Genomic DNA, 6,532 nt, shown 5'->3' on the forward strand with positions numbered 1-6,532 from the left:
CTCCAGGAGGAGTGAATTTGGTGCCCGCCTTTGCATTGCAGATGGGTGGTCTGCAGCGGGCAGGGAACGGGCCAGGACTGCGACCAGGAATGCCGTGGGAGGGGAGGTCCGTCGCTCAGGAAGACAAGGATGAAGGGTGGGCATTGAGGGTTGTGGTGTTGCTCTTCCCAAGTCACCATTACGCGTGAGGAAGTTCTGCTTCCCTGGCGATGGCCAAACATCTGCCTGCCGTTGGGAAGCCCCAGGGAGCCCCCTTCGGGAGTCTCTGTGGCGCAATCGGTTAGCGCGTTCGGCTGTTAACCGAAAGGTTGGTGGTTCTGAGCCCACCCAGGGACCGCTCTCCCCTCTCGCCTGCCTATGCCACAGCCTCCTAACATTTAAGGTCCCTTCCAATCCAAAGTGTCCTGTGGCTCTAGAAAAAAACCCAGGCTCTTCACTCCCCTCACCAAAGCCAGAGGAGGGAAAGAAAACTGATAGCAGCAGTCCCTTATTCTGATTTGCCTGCCCAGCTTGGGGAGCAGGGCTTAGCTCCCACCTGGGCTCAACCCACCACATAATTTGCCTTAGTTCTACTTTCACTAAAGACACTAACAGTAACATGCTACCAAAACCTTGCTACACAAACCCAATACAAACCCACGTCTCCAAAGGCATGATCCCACTTTGCCTGTGTCCTGGTTTCAGCTGGCATAGAGTTCATTTTCTTCTTAGCAGCTGGTGCAGTGTGTTTTGGGTTTAGTGTGAGAATAATGTTGTTAAAGCACTGATGGTTTAGTTGTTGCTAAGTAGCGCTTATCCTAAGTTAAGGATTGTTTAGTTTCCCATGCTCTGCCAGCAAACAGGTGTACAAGAAGTTGGGAGGGACCATAGCCAGGACAGCTGGCCCGAACTAGCCAAAGGGATATTCCATACCATAGAACATCATGCTCAGTATATAAACTGGGGGGAATTGGCTGGGAGGGGTGGATCGCTGCTCAGGCATTGGTCAGCACGTGGTGAGCAGTTGCATTGTGCATCACTTGTCATTTCTTGGGTTTTAATTCTTTTTTTTAATTTTAAAAAAAAAAATTATATTCATTATTATTATTGTTGTTGTTATATTTATTATTGTTGTTGTTGTTAGTAGTAGAGGTAGTATTGTTAGTATTACATTTTATTTTACTTGAGTTATCAAATTGTTCTTATCTCAAACCCAGGAGTTTTACTTTTTCTTTCTGATTCTCCTCCCCATCCCACTGGGTGCGGGGGGAGTAAGTGAGCAGCTGCATGGTGCTTACTTGCTGGCTGGGCTTAAACCACACCACCTTCCTTGCTGTCAGGCCACATGGCTGCCTCCTCTCCAGCTCACTGGCCACCAAGACCATTCCCAGAGAGCTGCTCCCAGCCCAGCAGCCCCCAGCCTGTGCCATTGCCAGGGTTAATCCCCTTCTAGGGCAAAAACTGGCATTTGTCCTTACTGGATTTCATGAGCTTCCTGCCAATATGTGCTCTCCTCCTCCTTGAACCCTTTCACTGGGCACAGAGTCCTAGAGACCTTTTCAGTTAAGACTCAGGCAAAGACGGAATTTAGTCCCTCAGCCCCATCTAAATCACCCTCCCCGTTCCGGAGCAGCCCTGCATTTTCCTTCTTCAGCCTTGGTCTCCAACGCAATGATCAACGCTCTTCTCTTTCCTTCTGACTACCCTTGCAACCACCAGCAATCTCAAGCTTTCCCAAAATCATACCTGCGCGACGAAGGCAACGCAGCTAAATGCCTTGTTTGTGTCCGTCGTTGCTGTCACTCCCTGGCAGCTGCTTCGTGGCCCCTGTCATTGCCCTGTCCCTGTGCTGGCCCAGCCCCGCTGCCCCACACGGGGTCCCACGGCCCTGCTGTGCGGGCACAGCATGCCTGGGACGGGGTATGTTTGGGGGTGTGGAATGGTCCCCCCGGTATGATGCCCAGGACAGCCCATGGTGCCCTGTGCCCCCCCATGGACCTCCTGTTAGGCAGCCTCTCCCAGCTCCCAGTCCCTGCCTTGCTCAGGACGTGCCCCACAGGAGGCTTCGCAGACAATCCTGCTCTGGGGTCTGGGACAGGGGAGAAGCCGGGAGGCCTGGCCGGTCCCCCGATGTAGGCACTGATCCAGCAGGAGGATGGAGGTGGCTGCACAGACAAAACTAACCCATTAACTTTGGCATTTTCCTCTGCCAGGCACTTTCTAGCCCAGCCCTGCTTCTCCATGGCTCTCCACCACAACCTCTCCCCAGCGCAGCAGCCCAGGCGTGGGCTGACCCCATGGCAGCGCCCACCACAGGGTGCTGCAGAGCTCTGGGCACTCACACGACAACACCGTCCCGTCTGAAGGGCACAGCAGGTCCTGGAGGGCAGAGAGGTGGGTTGTCTTCTGCATCAGCCCCAGCACTGGGGGCCAGCCATGGCATGAGGAGACACAGGCCAGTGTCTCCCTGTGCATTGAGAAATAGGTTTCTCTTGGTCATTTTTTACCCCCTGGAAGCACAGAGTTGCTCCTCTGCTCTTCTCCGGGGACATCCCTGCCCCAGGAGAGCCTTTCCCCATGGGAGTGTGTCCATGCTGGCCTGGCCAGCCTTTCCCACCCCCTCCCCATGCTCCCCGCAGGGCCCCGAGCTGGTGGGGTTGCTGTGCAGAGTGAGCAGGCTGTGATGCCTGAAAGCCACGGGAAGGCAGTCCCAGGCAGATCCCTTCTCCAGGGGAACTGGGCACCCAGCTTCTCAAAGGTTGTCTTAGCGAGGTCCACGACCATGCGACCTGCAAGACCATCTCAGTATGTGGTTCTTGAAAGGTGCCTTCATCGCTGCAGCACCAGCTCCGGCATAGACTCCGTAGCACAGGTGATATTATTTCTCTGTGAAACCTCTCTTTCTGCATGCACCTGCAGGATGGAGATGACCCGGGCAGCTGGGGCTCCCTGTGCTAAGAGGGAGGTGTAGGATCTGGGCTGAGCCTCCAGGTACAGCCACAGCGAGGTCTGGCTTCACACCAGGGCCATCCAGCCGGCTTTGGGGAGACTTGTGGGTGAACCCTGCACCCAGAGAAACGCTTCCCCATGTCTGTGTGCTGACCACGCAGCTCCTGGTTTGCCTCCCTATGTGCCAGTGTCTTTGGAGGGGTGTTGAGCACCCAGCCCCTGTATGTCTTTCCCACGTGGCTCCTGACTTCATGGACCTCCAACCTGCCTCCTGCCCAGTCTATCCCTTGCACCGAAACCCTTCCCCACCCTTGCTGCCTTTTTCCTGCCCCAGATCAGTCAGACCGCGCTTGACGGCAGCTTTTGGGGAGCAACGTAGAGACAAAGGCCAATGAGGATTTGAAGTGCCAGGGCAGGGGTTTTCCTCAGGGAGCATGGGAGACAGGTTCCAGGATCTCCCACGGGCAAGGAGAAGGGACCCAGTAGAAGCAGCTGCTTCAGGAGACAGCAAGGACAATGACGGTGGGATCTGGGGAGCTGCTGGCACCGTGCAGCAGTGGCCACAGCCCTCTGCGAGAGATGGAAATGCCCTTCCCTGCTGAAAGGCTGAGCTGCTGGAGCACGGCTTTCCCACGTGGCCGTGGCATCACCCTGCTCTCCTTGCTGCAATGGGCAATGCTTGGGCTTCTTCAGAGATACTTGAAGACCCCCCCACACACCTCCCCCACCTGTGTCCCTAAAAATGCCAAGCCAAGAGCCTTTCCAATGTCAGATCCAGGATCCCCCCCGCCATGCCAGAGTCCCCCCTGCCCTTTGCAAGTCACAGGTAGAGGGCAAGGTTGCCAGTGCCATGGGCAGAGGGAAGCCTGGATAGCTAGGTCCTGGGAGACGCCTGGTCTCAGGGGGCTCCGACACGATTGCTGGGGCAGGCGGCATTTCCAAACTCTGTGCCAAGAGGAGCCAAGCCTCTCATCCATCATTTCACAGCTTTTTTCCTGCAGCCATTCCTGCAAAGCAATCGTCAAAAGGCCCTGGAGAACTGGGTCTGCCTTTGAAGCTGGTGATGTTCTGAACAGGGCTTGGGAAGACCCTTCCAGCTTCAGTTTCTCCACTCTTCTTCCTGATGGTGGCACCACAGACAGGACACCGCAGGGTGGCACAGGCAGCCCCAGCCTGTTCCTCGCTGGCACCACCACTGCCGGGTGGGAGCTGAACCCTGCAAATGAGCCAAGGACCACTAGACGTCTGCGAACAGCCCCTGCAAAAACCAACTTCCTTGGGGAACTGCTCTGCAATTCCTTTATTGAAACTATTGACAGCATCATACCAGGAATTAATGAAGAAGGACATAAAGCAAGGGAAGGACTCGCCTGGTTTAGTTTCAATTAACAGAAAGGAGAGGGTTTTCCTCCTGCAGTCTATCAGGTCCTCACTGTTTGGGTGAAATGCTGACTCCTTCACCATCTCTTGCTTGGACCATTTTTGCAGAGGCTTCTTCCTTCCACAATCCATTTTTTGCATGAAAATGGGCTCAAGTCACTGCTGGTGGTGCCTGATTTACCCAGTGTCATGTGTAGAGCACTCCGCTAAAGGCTATGAAAAGTCCCCAGGTGCCTTTTGGCGTTGCAGCACCCTCTCTTCCATTCTCTGCTCCATCCCCTACCTGCTGCATGGGCTCAGGGCAGTATCCCTCTGGAGTCTCCTGATTCTAGACCTACTCACCCCACAATAAATAGTGCATGTTTGCAATGAAAATAATGTGACAAATGAACCCAACCTGTGATCAGAGCTCAGGGAGTAGCTGTCAAAAGCAGAATCATCCCTGAACCGAACTGAACTGCTGCAGCCAAGGCTTTACAGAGGACATTGAGACCAAAGAGTTTAGATCTATTTAACTTAACAGGAAGTGGACTGATGTTCACACCAAAACAATTGGATTACATACAAGAATACCTGGGAAAACACTGACCCCCAAAAGGCTCTTTACTCTGAGCGGCTGCAATTCCACCAGACTAAAGCCAGTCAAATTGCAATGTGACCTATGAAGCTTTGGAGGAAACTTGACTATCTCTGGTATTTTGAAACCCCCTAGAAATAAAGACTGCAACAGTGGGAGCTCTAAAGAAATGCTGCATCCAAGGGTTTGCACATCCACAAAAAAACAGAATGAGTGGGAAAGGAGCAATACACACTGCCTCGGAGCAGAGGAAACACCTCACACTGAAACACCAAAAAGCGGCAGTCTAGTCTGCTTAACGGAAAAAGCACTGATGTTCAGAGCGAAGGGACATGATTAGAAATGTGAATGTCTCTGTCTAGGGAAACACTGACCCCCCCCAAAGTCTCTTCATTCTGCAGAGAGGAAATTCTGCTGGGTTTGAGCCAGAGAAATTGCAATGTGACATACAAAGTTTTGGAGGAAATGTGACTGTATCTCTGATGTGGTAAAACCCCCTAGAAATAGAGAAAAGTTTCAGGTGCCTTTTAGTTTTTCTGGTTTGTTACCTTCTACCCTTTCATTCTGTCCAGAAAACGAAGCCTGTTTCCTTTGTCATTCCTCAAGAACTCTGTTGGAGAGATCATTGGTGGCTCAGTGTTGGGCATTGCACGTGTGCTGCCCACCGCCCTGGGTTGGGAAGAGCGAGCTCAGCACAGGACTGTGCTGAGACACTTGGACAGTCTCACGGGTGAAGGGAGGGAAGCACTTGACTGTGCATGACAGAAGTTCTGAAAGATGATGGAGCATGGTTTTAAAAATGAGTATTTCTGCAGAACACTACCACAGGGTCTTTTCCTCTGGAAAATATTTCCCTTCCTAGTTTTCCTAATTTCACTTTCCCAGGTGGCTCCATTGATTTAAGGAAAACACAGTTATTGCACCTGTGGAGGTCCCGTTCAGTCATTTTTCTGAGAGCACTGTTCCTGAAGAGCCACTCTGTAGGTCCATCTCAACAGATGTTCTCATTCTCACTGAAGCTGGCGGACACATGCTTTGCAAGTGTCTAAGATCTTAGGGTTGTGGTCAGCTTCACACAGGTCAGCAAGTGAACATATCAGCTGAGGTTTGGTTTATGGCTCACTGGGACATTATAACTTGTCAGAGAACAAGGCCTGGATGGTGAATGGTCACTTCATTACGTACCCAGGGCTGTCCCACAGGTGACACTCAGATGAAGTGAATCTCAAGCTGACTGGAGAACCCAGGGGATCTCCAAGGACAGCATGTGCTTGAGGCGTGTAGTGACTGGAGCCCCACAAAGTGAGAAATCTCTCAGGATGGAATCTACCTCCGGCGGCGGCTCCCCCTCAGGTGGCCGTAGTACCTCCACCAGTACCACCGTTGCCCCTGCCTCCACCACCACCAGCACCGGAATTAGAACTACCTCCGGCTGCATGTACCAGAAGTAGGACTGCCGTATCTGAGGGAGCTTCTTTATATCCCTTACGAGAGGTACCCCTCGGAGGCAATCAAAGAGGCATCGGGTTTGTGGCAGTCCCATTAAATACCACAGATGTCAGAAATTTTACGAAAGAAATGGGGACCCTATTGGATGATCCCCTCGGAGTAGCTGAAAAGCTGGACCAATTCCTAGGCCCCAATACT

General features: G+C 52.7%; 1 non-coding gene across 1 annotated transcript; it reads left to right on the forward strand.

Annotated features, from left to right (window-relative positions):
* Positions 1 to 261: 261 nt before the first annotated feature.
* Positions 262 to 336, forward strand: TRNAN-GUU. The gene has a single exon. It is a non-coding gene; the product is annotated as a tRNA-Asn (tRNA).
* The last annotated feature ends 6,196 nt before the right edge of the window (positions 337 to 6,532 follow it).

This window comes from Aquila chrysaetos, unplaced genomic scaffold (genome assembly GCF_900496995.4).
Source record: "Aquila chrysaetos chrysaetos unplaced genomic scaffold, bAquChr1.4, whole genome shotgun sequence".
Lineage (NCBI taxonomy): Eukaryota > Metazoa > Chordata > Aves > Accipitriformes > Accipitridae > Aquila > Aquila chrysaetos.